The sequence below is a fragment of the Poecile atricapillus genome, chromosome 13 (genome assembly GCF_030490865.1).
Source record: "Poecile atricapillus isolate bPoeAtr1 chromosome 13, bPoeAtr1.hap1, whole genome shotgun sequence".
NCBI lineage: Eukaryota > Metazoa > Chordata > Aves > Passeriformes > Paridae > Poecile > Poecile atricapillus.
Window position 1 is genome coordinate 1,575,088 of NC_081261.1, and position 23,156 is coordinate 1,598,243.

At 50.5% G+C, this 23,156-nt stretch overlaps 1 protein-coding gene across 1 annotated transcript in view; it reads right to left on the reverse strand.

The window, feature by feature from the left end:
- The window catches only part of HTR4 (5-hydroxytryptamine receptor 4), a 66,437-nt gene extending 48,004 nt beyond the window's left edge, over positions 1-18,433 (reverse strand). Inside the window, exon 1 of the mRNA XM_058848486.1 lies at positions 18,252-18,433. The gene's annotated coding sequence lies outside the window, so the exon portion shown is untranslated. The remainder of the gene's footprint in view (positions 1-18,251) is intronic.
- Between the last annotated feature and the right edge of the window lie 4,723 nt (positions 18,434-23,156).

Here is a 23,156-nt window from a genome sequence, read left to right on the forward strand (position 1 = left end):
ACAGCTCGCTGCTCTCACCTCCAGCTCTGCTGTCCAAAGCGAGCAAAGCTCAGCCCAGAGCTCATCCCACGGGAGAGCCTGGCTCTCTCAGAAGAGCAAAAATCCAGAAAAAGAGATGTCAATTAACAGCTGAGGGCAAGAGGGGTGTGTGAGTCCTTTCTGACCACCCTTGTTTGATCTGTGCCACGCTCCCTCTTTGCTCACATCTCATCAAACTTCCTCAGAGCTTACTTTTCCTTTCCTAAAAACACCTCCCATCTTTTCTTCTCCTCACACCAGCAGCAGGGTGTGGAAACTGCTGCCCCAGAGAGGCACCAGCTGTGCTTTCTGTGTCAAATAAATGGTTTATTTACGCAGCCATGCGGACTGGAAACGCTGGGAAATGTGGGAATCCCTCAGCTTTGCCATGGGGGTGATGCTCTGGTCACTGCCAGCCTGCTGGAGGAGCTTTGGGATGCTCTGGTGTGTTTGAAAAGCTCCAAAGTGAGCAGGAGATGATCCATGGATTCCCATGGACATCCCTGAGATGCTGCTGGGCTGCTCTGAGCTCTGCCAGGTGACAACAGAACCATCTCCCTCCTGGGCAGGGCTGGAACATCCCAGGATTTCCTGGAGTCGCTCCAAGTGACCACAGTGCACGAACCCCTCGCTTTTCCAGCTGCACAGCCCAGCCTTTGTCACCCATTTCTGTCCCTCCCTCGGGTCCCTGTCCTGCCTGCCAACCCCCCTGGGCAGAACTGCATCACCCAGGAGGGGAAAAATGGAAAATAATTCCTCCCTGTGGGGTGGATTTATCCAGAGCACAGCAGGAACGGCACCGACACAACCTGTCCTTCCCTCTGCCTCCAGCTCCTGCCCAGGTTGTTGTGTGCTGGGCTCGTTTCGTTCCCCATCTGGAGCTGGGGCACAACCACAGCTTTATTGGGTCAGAATTCAATGCCTCTGGTTTATTTTTATTGCTGCCATAAGCTGGGTTTGGAGGTTGAGAAACACCAGCAGGAAATCAGCTCCTGCTTTGAAGCCCAGTGCCAAGAGCCAGTTTATGGTTCTGCAGCTGGATTTCAGCAGCAACAGGAGAATCTCCTGCCCTGGTGCCTTTTTGTGCTCAAATTACTCTAAAAAATCACCTGGGTCATGCTGGGTTACCCCAGCTGGGATTTCAGTAGGCAAAATGTGGTTTGAACAGAGCTGAAAACAGAAGGAGGGATGGAAATGGAAGAGAGTGAGAGGTCACAAACCTGCAGCACCTCAAACCCCGTGGGCAGGCTGGGGACAGAGGTCACAGATGTGCTAAAATACAGAAGAAAAATCTGTCCAAAAATACAGAAAAAGGGGAAGCTGGGAGCTGTGGATTTCTGGTAAAAGTTTAGGAATTGTCAGAAAGCAATAAGAGTGGCAGACAAATCTGCAGAAGAGCTTGATTTTGAACATATTGCTAAAAAAAAAATAAAATGAGGCTGATCAGGTGGAAAATATTTAAGGTGATGATGATTAAGTTGATTTAAGAAAAGACACAGAGCCAATAAATACTTCAAAAGTTGCACTCAGTGATTTTGAAAGTCTTTTCCAACCTGAAGGATTCTGTGATTTTGTTTTGGGGACCCTATTAAGTGGTGATGTTCCCCACAGATTAAACAGCATTTACTAATGCTGGTCACTTCAAGATTAGCAAGTCCAGATAATGGTATCTTTGTTATTAAAAAGAGTTTTAAAGAGCTTGGTAAGGAAATCCACACATGATTGGTCTTGATTTCCAGCAAACTTGGATAATCAGAGTTAACAAAAAAGAATATCAATATTTTGAAAGAATGAAGAGGATAATCTAGGTAATTATAAACCTATCAATCCAAGACTGCTCTCCAGCACAAAAATAAAACAGCTCCTAAAAAATACAATTCATCAGGAATTAAAGATGGGGAACAGAATTTGGCAAATCAGTGGGAATTAGAGGAGAATAAATTTGCCTTCTTGATATTTTCACTGCTAACCAACAACAATGTCGATATAATAAATAATATATATATAATATATAGATATAATAAATTGTTGTGACTGAAAAGATGAATTGGCATGTGAGGACACTGCAGGGACAGCCAAGGGTGTGAGGATGGAGTGCTGCATGCAGAGGGATGAGCGTTTATCCAGCATTTTCCTGCCACCTGCAGTCACTGATTCCAGCCCTTCATGCTTTAAACACAGCAAAACATTCCCTGAGGATCCAGCAGAACCCCGGGAATGCAGCTCAAAATGATCGAGGTGTTTGCTTTCCTTCTTGCCAGGATCTCACTGCCTCTCCAAGAAGGAGAAACTTTTGATGTTCAGACAATGGAATTGTGGAGATTTGGTTCTTAAAATAGCACAAAGAAAGGAAAAACCAGCCGTGTAAAATAAAACCTGTGCTTGAGGAGAACTTCCCTTTCCCCCTCCTGAAACAGGAGAGAAAAGAACTCCCTTTGCACCCACTGGGATTTCAACTCTTTGAGATGAGATTTAATTACTCAGGAGAGCTGTTTGGAGCTTTTGTTGGAGATTTCACCCAGCTCCCCACGTTCCCTTAATTGCTGGGAAAAGGAGGCACAGAGATCCCTGGGCAGCTCAAACTGTGCCTGAAGTTCCCAAAGGAATCCCTGCTCATCCCAGACTGTGTCTGACTGGTGGCACTCAGGGAGAAGTGGCCAACTGCACCAGGCTCTCTAATTAAAGCCTGACCTGTTGTTAATGAGTGTTTGATTAACCCACTGCTGCTGCTTTATCACGCTAAATAAATAATATCCACTCTCTGCTGCTGTTTGCAAAGCTCATTTCACATTCAGAGCTCCCTGCCTCGCACCTTAACCAGGTGTAAAAGCATCACAGCTGGACAGGGGCAGGAATTCCTGCATGGAAAAGGTTAAACCCTGGCAGGAGCTGCCCAGGGAGGTTTGGATCCCCATCCCTGGAGGTGCCCAAGGAATTCCTGGAGGTGGCACTCGGTGCTCTGAGCTGGGGGTGAGGCACAGCTTGGGCTGGGAGGGCTTTTCCAGCCTCAGGGATTTGGGATTCTCCAACAGTGAGGGATGGACAGGGGTGCTGAGCAAACAGGCACAGCCTTTCTCAAAGCCCTGCAGCTCAGCTGGATCCTCAGAGCTGGAAACACGGACTGAGGTGGGACAGGGGAAGTGCTGAGGAAGCTCTGGGAGCTCTGAACACCAGGTTTGGAGGCAGGGATCTGATGCCTTCACTTTGAGCTGTGTGATTTTCCAGCCTCTGCACTGGTGCAGAACTCTGAACTCCACACAAAGTGGCAGCAGGGTCTCCTCACAGCTCAGGCACACACAACAATCCTTCTCCAGCCCCACAGCCAAGGACACCGCTGCAGCTCCAGGCCCAAAAAGTGCAACCAGCAGCGAATTGAGGAGAGCAAGCTGGGAGGATGGGACTGCATCACCTGCAGCTGGAATTGCACAATTCACCCCAAGGTGGAAATGGAGCAGAACTGATCCAAGAGTGAAACTCCTGAGCCAGGGCCCATCCTGGGTGCAGCCAGGGCCGGGCTCTTGCAGTGCCCAAGGTGCATCCTTGGAAGGGCTTTTAATAAATCCCTGCTTTATTCCTTTAACCCTGCCCAGCCCCTGCTCCAGGAGCCTCTTCAGGCATCAGATCCAACACCATCAAACACCAGATGTTTCATCCCACCACATCCATTCTGGAAAAAGAAATGTCTCTGGCAGGTCCATCCCTGCCACTTCCCAGCCTCTTTCCCTGCTCACACTGGAGGATCACAACCTTCCCTGACTTTCTCCTGCAGAAGGTCCAGCTCATCCTCAACCCCTCTGAAGTCCCTCACCTTCAAATCCTGGCTCTGCTTGCCCAGCACTTCTCAAATCTCACTCTCCCAGCAGGACTGAGTGCCCCACTCCATTTCCTTCTGAAATTATCCAAAAGAAACTTCTAAAAACCATCCTGAAAGCATTTTGCAGTTCCCATGTTGCTCATGAGAAGAAATTTCCACTTTTTATTCTCATGCACCAAGGATCCCTGACTTTCTGCCATTTACAGCCACCACAAATATTCCAGCAAATAAATTGGTAAGAAAACCCATGGGAACAGCAGATTTTTAACTGAATATTGTGCATAAATTATTAATTAGTTCTGAATTTACAGAGGCGAGGATTAGCAATGAAAAACTCATTTAGTCCCTAAGATAATTCAACAGGACAAAGGAATCAACAGTCTGTGACTTTTATGTCCCTTGGAACTAAACAAAAACAGCTGCAGCATCAGCAACCAAAAAATTGCAATGAATGGCCCACAAATTAGCACAGAAAAGCATCTGAATGTTGTCAGAATTTGTGATTCTTATTTCTTAATCTAAAAATTCATCTCCATCTGAAAATCTGCAGCATCAAGATCGGTATCCAATCATCTGCAGAGCTCTCAGGGGTGAGATATTCCTTATTCTTGAGCTCACCTGGACTCAGGGTGTGTTCCTCCTGTGCTAAATTAGTTTGGAGGCTGCAGCATGCTCAGAATGCAGGGATTTATGGATGGGATGGTCTGGGAGACTGGAAATGGCACAAGCAGCATCCATGAAGGTCTTTGTATTGAAATTCTGTGGTTTTAAACAAGAAAAAGGTTTGGTCACAACCAGGTAAAGCAGCTTAAGAAAGACCTGAAATTTCTGTGAAAAATTAGGATATAAATGATTGTTCTTTGTGGATTCATTTGGGGCAGGGTAAGAGTTTCTGCTGGCCTGAAAAGGGGGGAAATCCTCTGAATTCAAGGTGCTTTTGGGCATTTTTCACTAAAATTCCTTTACTTTCACCTGTTGAAGCTCCTTTCTGTGCTGGTCTCAGCACTTGTGGCAAACCCTGATTATGCTGAGCGTGCCCAGCCCCAAACAACTGCAGAGACTCCAAATTGTGCCACAGAAAAGCAAAACCTGGCAAATTTTCCCTAAAAAGAATTGCAGAAGGGAATTCCCACCTTGCCCAGCACACCTCTGGAATTCCCTCCTCATTTCCAGGCTCTCACCTGGCAGCACAGGGATGAGTGGGGACAGCACAGCGCCGCTGCAAATTGTGGAGCTGCTTCCAAAAACCCCAAAAAGTGGCTTTAAAATTGTGATTTCCTGTTTGCATTCCCTCTCTGGAGTACAGGGATACACAGGGCTGGAGGAGTAGCTGCAGCCTACAGATGCAGTTTGAGGCTGCTTTTAAAAACTTCCATGTGGGTGTTTGCCAAAGGAGCTTTTTCTTTTTTCTTTTTTTTTTTTTAATATATTTTATTTTCTTCCCTGCTCGTGAAACAACTGACTTTTATTCATATTTACACAGTCCCTCGGAAAGCAAATGAAAAACTCGTCCTGAGAAGTTGCAAAGTATTAAATTAGCCAAAAGTAAATGTTATTTTTGGAAAACCAGTTCCAGGTGTGGCTGCCAGACTCCTTCCACCCAAAACTGCGGCATTGAAGGGAACAAAGGAGCCTGGCCATGACAAAAGGAATGTCACTGCTATTGAAATAAAAACAGACAAAAGCCATTTCTTTCACCTGGATGTTTTTCCCAGGGCTGGCAAGGAAATCAGGGGGGCTCTCAGTCCCCAGAATGATCTGGCAGCTCCCATCCAAGGGAATCACTTCACAGTCACTCACAAGGAATAATTTGTCATTTTGGATTTTTTTTTTTGTTTCTATTTTTCATTCTTGCTCTCCCCAGTCCTTTAAGATCCCTCCATACACTTTATCATCATGTACTGCTTTGATTTGAGTTTATTTTTACCCTGAAATCCCCTGACTCCAGCTGTGCTGCACTTTTTAGTGGGTCCTAACTTGTCCTTTAAAGAAATTATTCCTTTGAGGAATAAAACACCCACCTTAACTAGAGAGTTGATTCTCCCACTGCATTAATTCCATTAATTAATTCTATTTCCTTCACTCCAATTAAATATAATTTCTGCCAGCACAAGGGATCCAGCTCACTGTGGCCAGACCCTCTCTGTAAATCCCTTAGGAATTAATGGTGGCTTGGATTTTGGAGTGCAGGTAGAAATACATTGATTTTTATCACAAGAGAAGGCGCTGCCTGCCTTGAAAAAACTCCACCACCATCCTCAGCTGCCTCTGGAAGCTCCTCCTGACACAATACAATTTAAAGTAACAGTGATAAAGGATAAATGATCATTAAAAAAAGGCTGTTGAGCACATGGTTTACAGCAGAGGCTGGGAAGGGCCAGGCAAGGTCACAGAGTCTGCAGTTGGCTGTTAAATGAAATGTGGATTTATCAGGATTGGATCCTCTGTAATAAACCTGCCTGCACAGCTGACCTCCCTCAGATATTTCCTAACATCCCAACAGATGCACAAAAGCATTTCTGTAGGATCTGGCACAACTTGGGGCTCCTCAAGGTGACTGCACCAGGCAGAGCAGCCTGTTGTAGGCTTCTCACTGGGACTGAGAAGGTGGAATCCATGAGTGTCCTGATCTGTGCTGGGGTCCCACTGGGATTTTGGACCCGGACCCTGGGAATCCCAGGTGTGATGGCATCATTTGAACCGACCTCCCCAAACCTTTCCTGCACTGTCTGGTTCAGCCCTTCTCCTCCTGCTCCCCTTCTTCCTTGTCCTTCTTCTCCTTCCTCTCTCCCTCCTCCTTTTTCTCTTCTTCCTCCTTTTCCTTCTTCCTCCTTTTCCTTCTTCTCCTTTTCCTTCTTCTCCTTTTCCTTCTCCTCCTCCTGCTCCTCTTCTCTTCCTTCTCCTTTTCCTTGTCCTCCTGCTCTTCTTCTTCTTTGTTCTTCTCCTTCTCCTCCTCCTTCTCCTCCTGCTCCTCTTCCTTCTTCCCCTTCTCCTTCTCTTCCTCCTGCTCCTCTTCTTCCTTGTCCTTGTCCTTGTCCTTCTCCTTCCTCTCTTCCTCCTCCTCCTCTTCCTTCTTCTCCTTTTCCTTCTCCTCCTGCTCTTCTTCCTTGTTCTTCTCCTTCTCCTCCTCCTTCTCCTCCTGCTCCTCTTCTTCTCTTCCTTCTTCCCCTTTTCCTCCTCCTTCTCTTCCTCCTGCTCCTCTTCTTTCTCATTTTCCTCCTCCTTCTTCTTCTCTTCCTCCTCCTTTTCTTCCTCCTTTTCCTGCTCCTGCTCTGGTGGAGGGGAACCAGGGCAGGCTGGCAGCCTGGGAGAGCCCCTGAGCCTTTCCTTTATCCAGATCTGCCTTGGATCTTCCCAGCAGCACCAAGATCTCCCTTTTCTTTCCGAGAGTGGGGCAAGGAGCTCCCTCAGGGCTTCACCCACCTGTGAGGGCTTTGCTGGACTCTGCAGAGCACCCAGAGATGTCAGGGGTGTCTCTGAGACCCCCTCGCTGCAAGGCCAGGGTTTGCTGTCTGTGCCCACAGCAGTGTTTTATCTATTCAATAGACATTTCATGTTATTTATTAAAAATCAGTGTTTTATCCCTGCAGCAGTTGTTCAAGGCTCTGTTTGAAGAGGAGAGCACAGGTTGGACACGGTTCCCTTCACCTTCTCCATCAATCTCCTGCTCCCCTGGCTCGGGCAGTCCCTTGGCTGCCTCACCATATCCACTGCTAAAAACCTTCCTCTTTCAAAGCAGCAGACACTGAATTTTCTCCTTGCATGGCAGGAAATGCCACCAGGCCCTGCTCTGGGTGATGCAGAAAGTGAAGTTTGAGCTCTCTCAGCACAAATCCCTGCCCAGGGCAAGGAAGGACACCCAGCTCCAAGGGCTGACTGAGAACAGCTCAGCTTTGGTCACACCAATTCCCTGGAATTCCCTCGAGGAATTCATGGGCAGCAATCTCACATTCCCTCATCCTGCTTTCCATCCCAGCTCATCAGAAATTGGGATGGGGTCGGGAAAGGGCAGGGCAGGGAGGGGCTGAGATGTGAGGAGGGAACAGATCCAGCCTCAGAAGAGGAACTGATGTTGCAGTTTTTGCCCTGCTCATTTTACAGTAAATAAAGAATTAAGGAAGATTGCTGGAAATGTGTCCATTCAGGCAGCAGCTGAATTTCCTGTTAATTGCTTTGGGAGTGAGGGAGGAGGGAAAATCGTGGAGCCATCACAATGAGCAGTGAGTGACTGGTGAGTACCCAAACCCTTACTCTGCACATGTGTTGCTAATGATAGAAATAGAGATGTGCTCTCATAAAAACCCCGACTTAGTGAATGAGGGTGAGCATAAAAAATAAATCCCTCTCTCAGGGAGACAGAGAGTGCAGAGTCATTTAGCATGGCATTTGTTTTGGAGGAAGGAGTGGCACCAGGTTTTCCCTGCACCAGCACGAGCAGCGCAGCCCCAGTTCCCCCAGTGGCTCCCACTGCCCTGGGACTGGAGCCAGCTGAGTGTGGGGAAGGGTCTTGAATGAAAAGGACCCAAAATCACAGAAATGTGGCATGGTTTGGGTTGGAAGGACCTCAAAACTCATCTCATTCCACCCCTGCCTCGGCAGGGACACCTTCCACTGTCCCAGGCTGCTCCAAGCCACATCCAGCCTGGCCTTGGGCACTTCCAGGGATCCAGGGGCAGCCCCAGCTGCTCTGGGCACCTGTGCCAGGAGGAATTTCCTCCCAATATCCCATTTTAAACCCACTCTCTGCCGGCTGAAGCCATTCCCTGTGTCCTGGCACTGCAGCCTCTTGGAAGAGGTTCCTCCCCATCGTTCTTGGCTCCCTCCAGATCGACCCTGCCACGTGCCAAGCCTGCCCTTGTTCCTGCACCTCCCAGGCAGTTCTGGGTTCACAGGGAGGGGAAGCTGCTGGGAAACCTGGAGATCCTTGGATATTCATCCTGGATGCAGGTGGGAAGGGGGAAGGAGAGCCTGTGCTGGCGTCACAGCTTTCAAAGCCAGCCGGGGCAACCAGCGAGAAGCAGCTCTGAACAGGGAAGCAGGAAACCCTGGGCTGACACAACCTCCTGCCCTCTTATCTGTACCTTTGGTTTATTATATTTAACCAGGCTTTTGATCTGGTTAAATATAATCTTTGATCTGAAGGAAGAACATCCAAAGAGAAAACAGCACCAAAATCTTTTTGTCAGCACCAACTCTGCAGGTCCAATAAAACCTCAGAACAGCATCAAGTCAGCAGATCCAGCAAACAGCTTTTCTTGGTGGGCTTGGCTTTTTCTCAGAAAATCACATTACACTGAAATCACGCTTTTCCAACAGGAAGTTTCCATTTGTCACTTAAAGAACCAACTCACTACCAAGAAAATCTGTCATGCAGTTGTTTCAGATCTGTATTTCTTTCCAGGCTGTAAAGCAGATTCTGAGGCCATGGAGAGAAGAATCAGATGGAGAAAAAGGCCTGGGAGGGACCCTGAGGAGCTGTTGAAGCAGACCCAGCTATATTTTAAGCTGCTGTGGATGACATTTGGAGATGGAGATTCCACATTCTGGTTATGCAGTCTCCCAGGGGAAGCACGTGTCGGGATTTTTCTCAGCTTTTTCCTAAATCTTCCTTGCTGTGTTTTATTGCCATGACTTCTTTTCCTTTCCCTCCACAGACTTTGTTTATTCCTCTTGCTGCAGACACTCGTGCAGCTGCACAGCAGCCCCAGAGCAGCCCTGGCACTGACACAGAGCCCCCCTGCCCCAGCTCTGCTCCTCCCTGCTCATTCCTGAGAGCTCCCAGATCCCTCCTGACGCTTTCCCAGAGTGCAAACCTGCAAAGAGAACAGGGAGGAAGGATTCCATCCCTGCTGCTCACATCCCACCCCTCTGCATGGGCACTGCTGCTGGGTTTTGCTCTTTTCAGAGCTTTGGTGATTCCCTGTTTTCTGTGCGGGATTTTCATGTCCTTTTCCATGTGGTACCTTCCTAATTGATCATGGAACCACAGAATGTTTGGGTTGGAGGGATTTTAAATCCCATCCTGGGATCCTTTAAAGCCCAACCTCCCACTGTCCCAGGCTGCTCCCAGCCCTGTCCAGCCTGGCCTTGGGCACTGCCAGGGATCCAGGGGCAGCCTCAGCTGCTCTGGGCACCTGTGCCAGGGCCTGCCCACCCTGTCAGGGAAGAGTTTCATCTCCAAGCTGAACAATCCCAATTCCCTCAGCTTTTCCCAGTCCTCTTGGCCTCTTCTCCATCCTCCTGCAGTCAGTGATTCCTGCCTTGGCTCATCCTCCTCAGCTCCATTGATTTCCTTGGGAAGATCCGTCCCCAGCAGACACTCAGGGATGGGCACAGAGCCCCAGAGAAAGTCTCAGGAGACTGGAATTCTGCACTGATCCCTCTTCCTGCTCCTCAGGAGATGTGAGCACTCAGGTGGGATAAGGCTGACCCCACCCAAGGCTGAGGGGAAGCAAATCCTTCACACCCAGTTCTTGACATGGGACATCTCTGCACCTGGGGGATGCAAACTTGTCACCAGCAGCTCCATGACACAGTGACCTCCTGTTTTCCATGGCTGATGAGTGAATTCCTGAATTCCAGTGGAGTGGATCCTGCTTTAAATCCCACAGCCACTTCTCTCCAGGGTGTTTTTCCTGCTGGTGTTACTTTCAGCTGGGTTTTGTTCAGCGTCCATCACTTAAAGATGTTTCCATGTGCCAAGATTGGAGCTTTCAGTCTCTCCTGGGTTGCCTATTTTTGGATCCTTGGGCTCTCCTTGCTGATTTTTGTGTGTGTTTGTTTTTAAATAAACAAAAGCTGGAATAATAAATGTCTGGCCAGAGAGTAGTGAGGGATCAGATGTTTTCTGAAGAGGAGAGATGTGGAAAAGAAAGGAATTGCCTGGGAAACACTGCAGAGCCAGAAGACCTCTCAGCTCATCTGTCAGGGAGGGGAGGGCAGGGAATTCTTGGGATAAAAACAAACAGGGATGAGCTGGAGAGAAGCGTTAATCCAACCCAGAATCCACCAGCTGCCACCATTAGCATTTCTGCTGATAACAAACAGTGGGGTGTGCTCACAGCCCTCCTTCATTGCCAGAATTCCATGCAGCAGGAATTCCTGGCTGCTGGAAGCCCTTCCTCTGCTCCAAGCTTTTCTTCTCTGAGCTCATCATCCCCCTGTGCCCACATCTTACAGGTGTTTGTGCCCACATTGCCCTGACCTCAGCCCAGGCTGTCCCCCACGGATGAACAACCCAGATTTGTCCTCCCTTTTAGCATTTATGTGGGAAATTCCACGGAGCAGGGAAATCCTGAGCTGAAGGAAATCCCTTCTTCCTCCAGTTCCCAATTCCCTGGTTATGTTCTAATCATCCCCCAGCAAGTTCTGCTGGCTGTGTTTTATTAAAAGCAAGCACAAATGCAGAAGGGCTGCTTGTTTTCCTCCCTGAGCTGCAATAGAAGGGATCTGATCAATAAAACAACTCAGCCAAGCCGAGCCCGTGGAAAGCCGGGCACTCATAAAAGGCATCTTTGCAATTAGTTTTTATCAGCTCCACGATTTTCTGCTGACCAAGGAGGCTCCTAAACTCAGACCAGCAAGGAGATGCTTGCTCTGCACTTCCCTGTGGTACAGAACAGGCTGGGCAGTTTAGTCTGGTTGCCACTGAAGGATTTTGGAAGCTGCAGATCTGAATTTCCTGTGTCTGTGACAGTGGGTCCATGTGCAGCACGGCCTGGAATCACAGCCAAGAACCGAGAGGGGAAGAAGGCAAAGAGGAGGAGGGAAAGGGAACTTCATCTTGCACAGAGGGCCTCTGGCACAGGACCTGTTTTACTGTCAAATTACAATTTTTGCCCCCTGACTGCCTGGCCAGTTTGGTGATAGCTCAGCAGGTGAAATTTCGTGGAGGGTTCAATCTAACTCTGTCCTTTCCTGTTTTGACTCTGCCATTTGAACCCAGCAAAGCAGTTACTGAACACAACATTCTGATGGTTCTTAATGTTCTTGGAAGATGCTTTCCCTTCATCCTTAACCCCCCTGCTCATTACTATTTCACAGATTCCTTGAGCTTCCCTTATCAGACACCTACATGTTCTAATTCCTAATTTATATTCATTGCTGCAAGTTTCCCTTATTTTTCTGGGGACAGTGTTGACTGGGTTTGGGTTTCTATTTTATTTCCTTTTTCCCTTCTCTGCTGAATGATGAAAATTTTGCTTGGCAGTTTTTCCTGTTGGGGAAAACATGTTTTTGTAAGAACCCCAGGGAGGGCCCATGGAGAAGAAACACGTTCCACCGCTCTGGCTCAGCTAAAATCAGCTGCAGCCTGTCAGACAGAGCTCTGAGAGGGGCTTGAATGGTGGCAGCTTTGACTTCAGGGATGTTAAGGCAGCCATAAAGAGCCAGATCACCACAAACATCCCCCTCAAACTTTTCTGGTCCGTATGGAACCAGCCTGGCTCTCACCTCTCCAGTTATTTCACCGCAAGGGCCCAGCCCAACACCCCCTGGTTCAGCTGAGGAGCCCCAGAAGAGCCAGGACACCCCAGAACAGCTCCTGGCATGAGGAGCATGGAAGAGCTCATTTGCTGGATCCAGAGGTTCAGCTGCATCCTTCAAGGATGGAAGGAATCTCAGGAGAATTCCTGATTCCTTCTCCCAGGAAGACCTTTGAGAGAGGTTTAATAGTGATCTTCCTGATATTAATTAAAACAGCCCTGGTACACCACAAATTAGGGGATTCATGAGGCCAAATTAACCCTTCTGCATCTGGGGGAGGTCTTGTGAGCTTCCCATGGGTGCTCTGAGAGCGGCTGCTCAGCTGCTGGAAGGGAAAATGTGGAATTTTCCTCATTTTGAGGACTCCCCAGCTTAAAGGTGAAGCCTCTGCAGAACTGGGCTGAGCTCAGGTGTGCTCAGAGCCCAGCAAGGGTCAGGCACAAAGACAAGAGAGGAGGCTGAGGTTTGGGGATTGTTTGGGAAGCTGAGGAGCCTGATCAGGAGCAGTGCCTGGGAGGGATGAGAGGAGCTGCCTCCATCCACATTGCCCAGCATCCACCCACCCTGTCCCCGGGGGAACTGGAGGGGCAGGACTTGTCTGTGCCACCTCAAAGGAAACGTGGGGAGAAGTTCAAGCAGAAGCTGAGCCTTGTGGATGGCTCAGGGGGGCTGGGACAGAGCCCTGAGCTGAACTGGGACAGAGCCCTGAGCTGAACTGGGACAGAGCCCTGAGCTGAACTGGGAAAGAGCCCTGAACTGGGACAGAGCCCTGAACTGAACTGGGACAGAGCCCTGAACTGAACTGGGACAGAGCCCTGAACTGAACTGGGACAGAGCCCTGAGCTGGGACAGAGCCCTGAACTGAACTGGGACAGAGCCCTGAGCTGGGACAGAGCCCTGAACTGAACTGGGAAAGAGCCCTGAACTGAACTGGGACAGAGCCCTGAGCTGAACTGGGACAGAGCCCTGAGCTGAACTGGGACAGAGCCCTGAGCTGAACTGGGAAAGAGCCCTGAGCTGAGCTGGGACAGAGCCCTGAACTGGGACAGAGCCCTGAATTGAACTGGGACAGAGCCCTGAGCTGGGACAGAGCCCTGAACTGAACTGGGACAGAGCCCTGAGCTGAACTGGGCTGGGACAGAGCCCTGAACTGGGACAGAGCCCTGAACTGGAACAGAGCCCTGAGCTGAACTGGGCTGGGACAGAGCCCTGCTGGTGCCACCAGCCCCGTGCCCAGGGTTGTGCCAGTGCTGCAGGGGGTGGTGACAGCCCGAGCTGGCCCAGCCAGGCTGGGGAGGGAGGCTGTGGGAGCCAGGATGGGTTGGGTTGGGTTGGGATCTCACCCACCCGATTTTCAGAGGTGTTGAGTCTGTGCAGAGCTCAGTGATTTCAGACAAAAGCGTGGGGGTGAGAACCTTTGGAGCTGCAGGAGGTGAGGGCAGGGTGGAGGAGGTGGGGATGAGATTCTCTGAAGGCAGAGCTCTCAACTGCTGCCTCAGCTCGGGGAAATACAGATCCAGAACCCACAGGAGAATGATCTCCCTGCTCAGCTTTGTGCAACAGCTCCAACCCCTGCTGCATCAGCCAGGGCTCTGTAAAACCCATCTGTGAATAACCAAACACGCCTGCCTGCACCAGCACATGGCAAAAACACAGCAAAAACCCAACATCACCCCAAAGAGGGGCAGGAGGAGGCTTCTCACCCTCATCTCCCCATGCCAGGCTGGTGACCCCCTGAGCCTCCCTAGATCATCTGCCAGGCCAGCACCACCTCCTGAGGAGCCACAGGGTGACTGCACCTCCAGCGATTTTCTCTAATTGTTTCCCTAATCACATCAAATTGCCCAGGTCCCATTTGTGCTCTCACAGAGTAATTTGCTTTCCCCCATGCCCTGCTGGCCGTGTCTCTCCCTGTAACCCCACGTCTGCAGCCACTCCTCAGGGCTCAGGGGGGCCTGAATTAGATTATGGCTTCTAATAAAAATCAATCTAATGGAATTACACAACAAGACCAGATTAAAGTCAGCTGCTTTGCAAATCCTGGGGTTGGGTTGCTGTTAGCTGAAGGCAAAAGCACGTGGATCATCCCTCTCCCACCTCCCAGCCCCACACATCCAGTGGGTGGGAGGTAACCCTCCCTCCGCCCCAGCTGAGGCAAAGGTAACATCTCCCTGGGAAATAATAACATAATAAAGGTAGTCCCATAAAAAAACGTGGCAGGGAGAGCAGGGAATGCCAGGAAACAGAAGTGCAAGGAATTAAATGCAAGAGCCATGAAGCACTTTCCCCCCTTTCCCATAAACTGTACCACAGCGAGGCTCTTCACCCTCTGCTTCCTCCAGGAATCAGCCAGGTTCACAAGGAAACATTGGCACCATTTAATTGGGTGTTGTATTGGTATTTTTAGAAAGAAATTCCTTTTAGAGACTACCTATGGAGACTACACCTGAGGAATGAGGCTCAGGAATGATGACCAGAACAGGGAACAGCCTCTAACTCACCACTCATCAGTGTCTTTCTGCAAATGGGCCAGGGAAGCCCTAAGTGGATGTTAATTAGTAGTGTTCTCATGAGAGAATTTCTTTAACCCCTTGAACTCGGCACTCTCACCCCAGATTTCAGCCACAGGGTTCTCAGGATTTACACCTGCAGTCACAGAATCCCAGAATCATTTGGGTGGGAAAAGCCCTCCCAGCCCACTGAGTCCAGGCTGTGCTGCATCCCCAGCCCAGAGCTCTGAGTGCCACCTCCAGGGATGGGATCCAACCCTCCCTGGGCACTTCCAGTGCCTGAGCTCCCTTTCCATGGGGAAATTCCTGCTGCTGTCCACCCTGAGCCTCCCCTGGCCCAGCCTGAGTCCTCGTGGATCCCCAGGCAGCTGAAGCCAGAGGGGCTCCTCAGTGAAATGACTCAGATTATTTCCATTTGTGCCTCTGTGAGCAAACCCAAGCAGGGGCAGTCCTGCCCTGCTTTCCCACACCAGCAGGAGTTGGGAGGGTGGAATCTCCTGCTTTTCCCTCCAGCAGCAGCTGTGCTTCCACACAAACCCCAGGAAGGTTTCCACAGCGTGCAGTGTGATGTGCAGGGCAGCCTTCTGCCTCCTCACACCTCCCTGGCCCTCATTCCATCCCCCTCCTGCACTGGGGGACAGCAGCAAGCACAGTCCCCACAGAGGACACCGTGGTCCTCACCTTGTCCCCCTGTCCTGCTGTGTCCCCGAGCAGGACAGTGTGGAAAGGAGGACAGAATTCCCTGAGAATTCCTGGGAATCTCCTGGGAATCCCACTGGATTCACAGGGAGATGCAGAGCACACTCAGGTTCAGAGAAATCATTTGTTTTGGAGCATTTCCATGTCCTGTCATCACAGCTGAGGTCCTTGCCCCTGGAAAAGGGACAACTCCAATCGTGTGTGGATGCAGGAGAAACCAGAGCACCCACAGAACTGCAATACCTGCTGCTCCTCATCCCCACTCCCAGCACAGGCTCCTGCACCCCTGTCCCACATCCAGCTGCATCTCCCCTGAATTCACCTGGGAACTCCTTCCACGAGTTCCAGACACGTCTCACCCCAAGGGCTCAGCCCCGTTCTGGCAGGCTCCTGTCCCTTGCCCCCTGGAATACCTGGAAAAGGGGAGCAAACGTGGAAAACTCGAGGCATGCCAGGATGGAGGAGGAGAGGGAGAAGCAGGAGCACAGTTGGTGCAGAGGAGCTGAATGTATGATTTGGAGACTTCCTAGGGGGCTTTAATGAGCCAACAGGCTCAGTCAGAGCGCTCTCACTTTTAAATCGGTGTTTACAAAGTCCTGGGCAAACTCAACTCTTCCTGTCTGTCCCTGGTCAGAGCCTGCTTGAGGAAATGAGACAAACACCCCTTGGTGTGGAAGGAGTTATTATTTAAGTTATTATTTAAGCACACTCACAGCCTGACTCATGTTTGTTTTTCAACGGCGTCGTTGGACAGCGCTGGCAGAGCCAAGGTCAGGCTGGCACAGGGAAGAGGCACAGGGAAGATCTCAGAGGAGAGGAAGCTGCTGCTGCTCCTTGCCCATTCCTGGTGGGAATGCTCCCATCCCTGGGTGCACCTGTAGCTCTTCTTCCCCCAGGGAACGGCACTGCACATCCCTGGATACCTTCCCTGGAGAATGACCTCAGCCAGGCCGTCCCTCTGCTACACTGACAAAATCCAAATAATCTCCTAAAAAGCTCCACCCTGCCTTTGCCAAGCGACACCAGCCAACTGCAGTAACAGGGGACAGAGAAAAATCATCCTCCTTCAAGAAACACTGGGCAATATTCCCATTTAAAAGGAAAGTATTTTGGTTTTAAGGAGAAATGAAGTCATAATGACATCACACATCTCAAAGCACACTCCAGGCTATCCGGGAGCCTAAAGCTGGCAAACCAGGACTTGGCTCCTTCCTCACCACCCTCAACAGCACAAACTTGCAGCTGGGTGATGTTTTAATTACTCACCCTTCTAGCAAGTTTCTGAGTTTGTTTTGGAGCAAGGGGAGGTGCCTCAGGGGGCTGGGGAAGGGACACTGCTCTGTCTCTCCCGGAGTCAGATCCACAAACTCGCTCAAATCAAAGCACCCAGGCTTGAGCAGGACTCCTGTGAGCTTCCCTCACTCCGGGGTAATTCTGAGCAAGCTTCAGCAAAAACGAAATGCTTAAACCTCAGTGACACAAGCTTGGGGTGGGTACAGAGCTTGGGGAACTCCAGTGTGAGTGGAGCCTTTGCACTCTGGACCCCGGGACACAACTGGCACAGCTCAGAGCTGCCCCAGTCCTGGAAAACACCTTCCTTCACCACAGAACCGCCGAGGGTTGGAAAACCTCTCTGAGATCCTCGAGTCCAGCGGCTCCCCCAGCACTGCCAGGGCCGCCACTGAGCCACGTCCCCGGGTGCCACAGCCTGCCCGTCCTTTGAACATTGCCAGGGACAGTCATTCATCCTCACTTAGCAAAGATTCCCACTCGTGCAGAGCCGGCCGAGCCTCCCCTCCCTGTGCCAGGGGCTCCTGCTCCCTGCCATCCTCCCTCCTGGTGATTCTCCCTGTGCCAGGGGCTCCTGCTCCCTGCCACCCTCACTCCCTGTGATTCTCCCTGTGCCAGGGGCTCCTGCTCCCTGCCACCTTCACTCCCGGTGACCCTCCCTGTGCCAGGGACTCCTGCTCCCTGCCACCTTCACTCCCGGTGATTCTCCCTGTGCCAGGGGCTCCTGCTCCCTGCCACCCTCACTCCCGGTGATTCTCCCTGTGCCAGGGGCTCCTGCTCCCTGCCACCTTCACTCCCGGTGATTCTCCCTGTGCCAGGGGCTCCTGCTCCCTGCCACCCTCACTCCTGGTGACCCTCCCTGTGCCAGGGGCTCCTGCTCCCTGCCATCCTCACTCCCTGTGATTCTCCCTGTGCCAGGGGCTCCTGCTCCCTGCCATCCTCACTCCCGGTGCTCCCGCGGGTCAGTGCTGCCCATTCCAGCACTTTGCTGGCCGCAGGAGCCGCACATCCCAGCGCTGGCGGACGCTGCTCTCTGTCACCTTTACCTGTGCGACCACACACGCACCAACCTTCCCTCCCCTGCCTCCGAGTGCTCCGGGGCCCTGCTGGGGAACCGGGGGACACCGGGCACCGCACCCGGGGGACACCGGGCACCGCACCTGGGGGACACCGGGCACCGCACCCGGGGGATATCGGACACCGCACCCGGGGGATATCGGACACCGCACCCGGGGAATATCGGGCACCGCACCCGGGGGACACCGGGCACCGCACCCGGGGGATATCGGACACCGCACCCTCATCCGCATCATCCCCGCCGCTGCCCAAGGGCAGCTGCCAGGGCAAGGACAGCGAACAGCTGTCCCCGGAGCGGGTTTGCCACCATCCCCACCGGACCCCCCGTCCGCCCGCTTCCTCCGCCGCCTCCTGCTCACCATGGCCGGGGCAGAGCCCCGCGGCGCCCGGCGCGGCTCCCCCGGCGGGGCCGCTCATCCTGGCGGGGCAGGACGGCTGTCGGTGCTGCCCAGGTGCGGGATGCGGAGCCTCCAGCCCGCCCGGGTGTGGGATCCGGGATGCGGGATGCTGGATGCGGGATGCGGGATGCGGGGTCCGGGATCCGGGATGCTGGATGCGGGATCTGGGATGCGGGATCCGGGATGCTGGATGCGGGATGCGGGATCCCGGATCCTGGATGCGGGATGCGCTCCCGCCCGTGGCTCCGCGGGCAGCGCCCGCCCCCGGCCCGCCCCGCACGGAGAGCGGGGGATGCCCGGCCCTGTCCCCGCCCCGCCCGGGGAAAACCGGGACCGTCCCCCCCGAGAGAACAGCCCCGAGCCCGCCCCGTGTGCCCCGGGAGCGCTGCGAGAGCTGCGGGAGGGGCACCTCTGCCGTTATCCCGGTGAATTCTCGCTGATGCTTTTCCCTCGCTTTCCGAGCAACTTCAGGCATCGGTGGTTTTGGTTTGCTTGCTTGTGTGCAGAAGGGAAGTGGAGCAAGCCCGTGTTACTATAACTCGCTCGACAGGAGCCTCTTTTTAAAGATCTGAGGGGTTTTGGCAAAGATCGTTCAATGGATTTCTCAAAACAAACAAAAAATTGGCGGTGTTTCCAAGCACACTGCAAAGGCTTTTTCAGCTGCAGCACCAGCCCAGCTCCTCTGACATTATTGGAGCTTTGGCAGCTGAAATCTGGCCCTGACACCCTCAACAAAGCTCAGTCTTGGCAGAGCAGGACACCACGAGCAGCTCATCAGCTGAACTTTTAAAACATCCACTGAAATATCAGACTGAGCATAAACCCAGGATCTGAGCAGCTCCATCTCCAGGTGTGGCCACCTTCACCTTTCACTCCTGGAGCTGCAGTTTGGGGTTTGGGGGTTTCAAAGTGTCTTTGTACAGTCACTGCAAGGCTGGGGTTTCTCAGAGCAGAACTGTTCTGGACCACTGGATTCACAGGGAGATGCAGAGCATACTCAGGTTCGGAGGAATCATTTGTTTTGGAGCATTTCCATGTCCTGTCATCACAGCTCAGGTCCTTACCCATGGAAAAGGGACAACTCCAATCGTGTGTGGATGCAGGAGAAACCAGAGCACCCACAGAACTGCAATACCTGCTGCTTGCTGACCAAATACATCAAAAACATCAATGGATATTAAATGTTATCAACTTGTTTGATAGGAGTCGGTTTTTTTAAGATCTGGGGGGTTTTGGCAAAGCTTTTTCAGTGGATTTCTCAAAAATTTGGTGGTGCTTTCAGGCAGTGCAGGCAAACACCACCCAGGCTGGCAGGCCTCGTGTGTGCTGCATGTGTTTGTCCATCACTATAGAAACTGAAAGACAGAGAAAGAATAACATTAACAAAAAGTAAAACACATCCAATCCATGAAGAAACACCTTGCCACAGTCTGCATTTTCTCAGACTCAAAAGGACCAAAGTGAATGAAGCTGGTCTGGGTGGAGCTGTTAAAGAGTTCCTGAAACAATTTTGGTTTGCCTTCATTTTCCTCTCCATGGGACTAATGTGACTTTTCTGGGCATTATTAGTATTTACTAATAGCAGACACTAATGGTAGCTACTCATTAGTGTAGCCTCGAGCTGTAAAGCTGAATTTACATATAAATAAATGTGGTTTGATGTCTCTTTGTGGAGCAAACAATTGCAGTTCCTCCTGGCAAGATCTGAGTGCTCAGAGCAGCTCCTCACCCGCCCTTCAAGGTGTTCCCAGCCAGGATCTCCTGCAGCAGCTCCCAAGGAACCTGATGGCACAAAAGGGAAAAATCAGAGTGTGCAGCCCTGAGCCAAACCCATCCTGAGTTTGCAGGAGGGGGAGAGCTGAGGTTAAATGGGTTTCTGTGCTCTTCTGTCCATGTTTGAGTGGGTTGAGGGCCAGCAGCTCTGGAGCAGGGTTAAAAGTGCTCAGGGGAAGGGATTTGGTGCCTGGAGAAGGCAGAGCCCAAGCCCCTTCCATCTTTGGCTGTTCTGGATCTGACTGTGCTGAGTCCCAGTGCTGTCTCCAGCTGTGCTCATACCCCATCCCTCCTCCTCTTAATGCAGGTTCCTCTCCAGGATTAACAGAAGTTCATTCCACCTGAATGGGATGCCTAAAAAAATGGAATTAAATTTTTAAACAGGAAAATTGGAAAGGCTTAGAGAGGGAGATAAAGCTTTTTTGGATTTTTGGGGATTTTTTTTTTTCTATTTTTCCTCCCCTCCTCTTTTTCTTCCTGCTCTAACAATGATGAATCCCGAGATCTGCTTGGGAAAGAGAGTGGCTGAGTGATTCATCGGGACTGAATCACAGTCACTCTGCAGAGGAATTCGCTGCCTTTGCTGCTGCAGGTGTAGCTCCATCCCTGCTCTGCATCCCTGCTGCCCCTCCAGGAGCAGAGAGGGACAGAAATCCAGCCCCAGAGAGCAGCTTTGGGTCTGTTCCGTGCTCTCCTTCCGTGGGAGGGATTTTATGGAATACACGGAGTTTCCGAGGGTTTTAGCCACTGCTGGATCACGCAGCCTCCCACTCCGCTGGGAAAGAACTTTCCTTCAATTCCATTCTCAATGCAAGCTTTCCCCCTCTCTCTCCGAGATCCCCCCGCTGATCCTGGGATACAGCGGCAATTGGTACCCAGAGCTCAGCTGGAAATCAGGATGCAGCAGCTGAATTCCTGGGATTTCCCAGGGGCTGGATTTTCTGGGGGCCATCAGAGGAGAGGCAGGAGAAAAACTCAGGTCTGCAGCTGAATGAAGCTGGGTTGATGCTTGTCCTTACACAGAATTTTGGCTCTGTTGTCACCACCTCCTCCTCTCTTCACATTCCCACAACCCTCTGGGTTGCCAGGAATTCACATTCCCAGATTCCTGCTGAAGGTGCTCAGCCAAGCCCAGCTGGGGACCAGCCCAAAACAAAGGATCAGGAAGAAGAGATTCACCCTGGTGATTCCTGACAGGTTTTTAAATAATCCAATTCTGCCATCTGTGGTAGGAGCTCTCCCTGTTTGCAGGGATCTGATCTACTCTACTTATTATCTATTAATAGATAATAAATATTATATCAACATTTATATTATATTATATTATATTATATTATATTATATTATATTATATTATATTATATTATATTATATTATATTATATTATATTATATTATATTATATTATATTATATTATATTATATTATATTATATTATATTATATTATATTATATTATATTATATTATATTATATTATATTATATTGTATTGTATTGTATTGTATTGTGTTGTATTATTTTATATTATATCATATTATATTACATCATATCATATCATATCATATCATTATGTTATGTTATATTATGTTATATTATATTACATTATATTACATTATATTGCATTACATTACATTACATTATCATTTAAATATAACATTTAAATTTTTTATAGCTTTTTAAATAGAAAATTACTTATTCTAAAATAAATAACTTTATTTGAGAAGGAAGTATTTCCCTTTTTCCTGGGAAAAGAGGGGGACCCGAGTGTGGGGAACTGGGGACAGCGGTGCCACCTCTGCCTCTGGAGCTTTCCTCCGGAGGTGGTGGAGCACAGGGATGAATTCCCAGGATGTGGAATTTCCTCATTTCCATGCAGATGAGGCAGTAATTCCGTGTGAATACAGATAACTGATGTGCCTGTGAATAAGAGAGCTGCTGAGATGAATCATTCATCATGGATTATTGATAGGATTCATTTTACCTCTTTTTCTGCTCTCAGGATGCCCACAAGCCCCCCCTGAATTTATTTCCCCCCTCTTTTATGGAATATTTCTGGAGACAAAGTGGATTAAAGCTGAGTAATTTTTCTGCTCTTTGCTGGGCTGAATGAGATGTTTGCTGTCAGGTTAACCCTTGCAGAGTCTCCTCTGCTGGAGGACTCCTCTCCTTGGACTCAGCCTGGATTTGCACATCAGCTCTGCCCAGACAGGACACCCCCAGCGCTGGGTGCTGGCATTTGTCCCCTCACGGTGTGACAAAAGTCCCGTCTGAGCGTGGCCAGCCAGAGGATGGATGGGATTGGGATGGTTTGGGATGGTTTAGGATGGGTTTGGGATGGTTTGGGATGGGTTTGGGATGGTTTAGGATGGGTTTGGGATGGGTTTGGGATGGGTTGGGATGGTTTGGGATGGTTTGGGATGGTTTGGGATGGGTTTGGGATGGGTTGGGATGGTTTGGGATGGTTTGGGATGGTTGGGGATGGTTTGGGATGGTTTGGGATGGGTTTGGGATGGTTTGGGACGGGTTTGGGATGGTTGGGGATGGGTTTAGGATGGGTTGGGATGGTTTGGGATGGTTGGGGATGGTTTGGGATGGTTTGGGATAGGTTGGGATGGTTTGGGATGGTTTGGGATGGTTTGGAATGGGTTTGGGATGGTTTGGGATGGTTTGGGATGGTTTGGAATGGTTTGGGATGGTTTGGGATGGTTTGGAATGGTTTGGGATGGTTTGGAATGGGTTTGGGATGGTTTGGGATGGTATGGGATGGTTTGGGATGGGTTGGGATGGTTTGGGATGGGTTGGGATGGTTTGGGATGGTTGGGGATGGGATTGGGATGGTTTGGGATGGTTTGGGATGGTTTGGGATGGGTTTGGGATGGGTTTGGGATGGTTTGGGATGGTTGGGGATGGGATTGGGATGGTTTGGGATGGTTGGGGATGGGTTTGGGATGGTTTGGGATGGGTTTGGGGTTTGGGATGGTTGGGGATGGTTTGGGATGGTTTGGGATAGGTTTGGGTTGGTTTGGGATGGTTGGGGATGGGTTTGGGATGGTTTGGGATGGGTTTGGGATGGTTTGGGATGGGTTTGGGATGG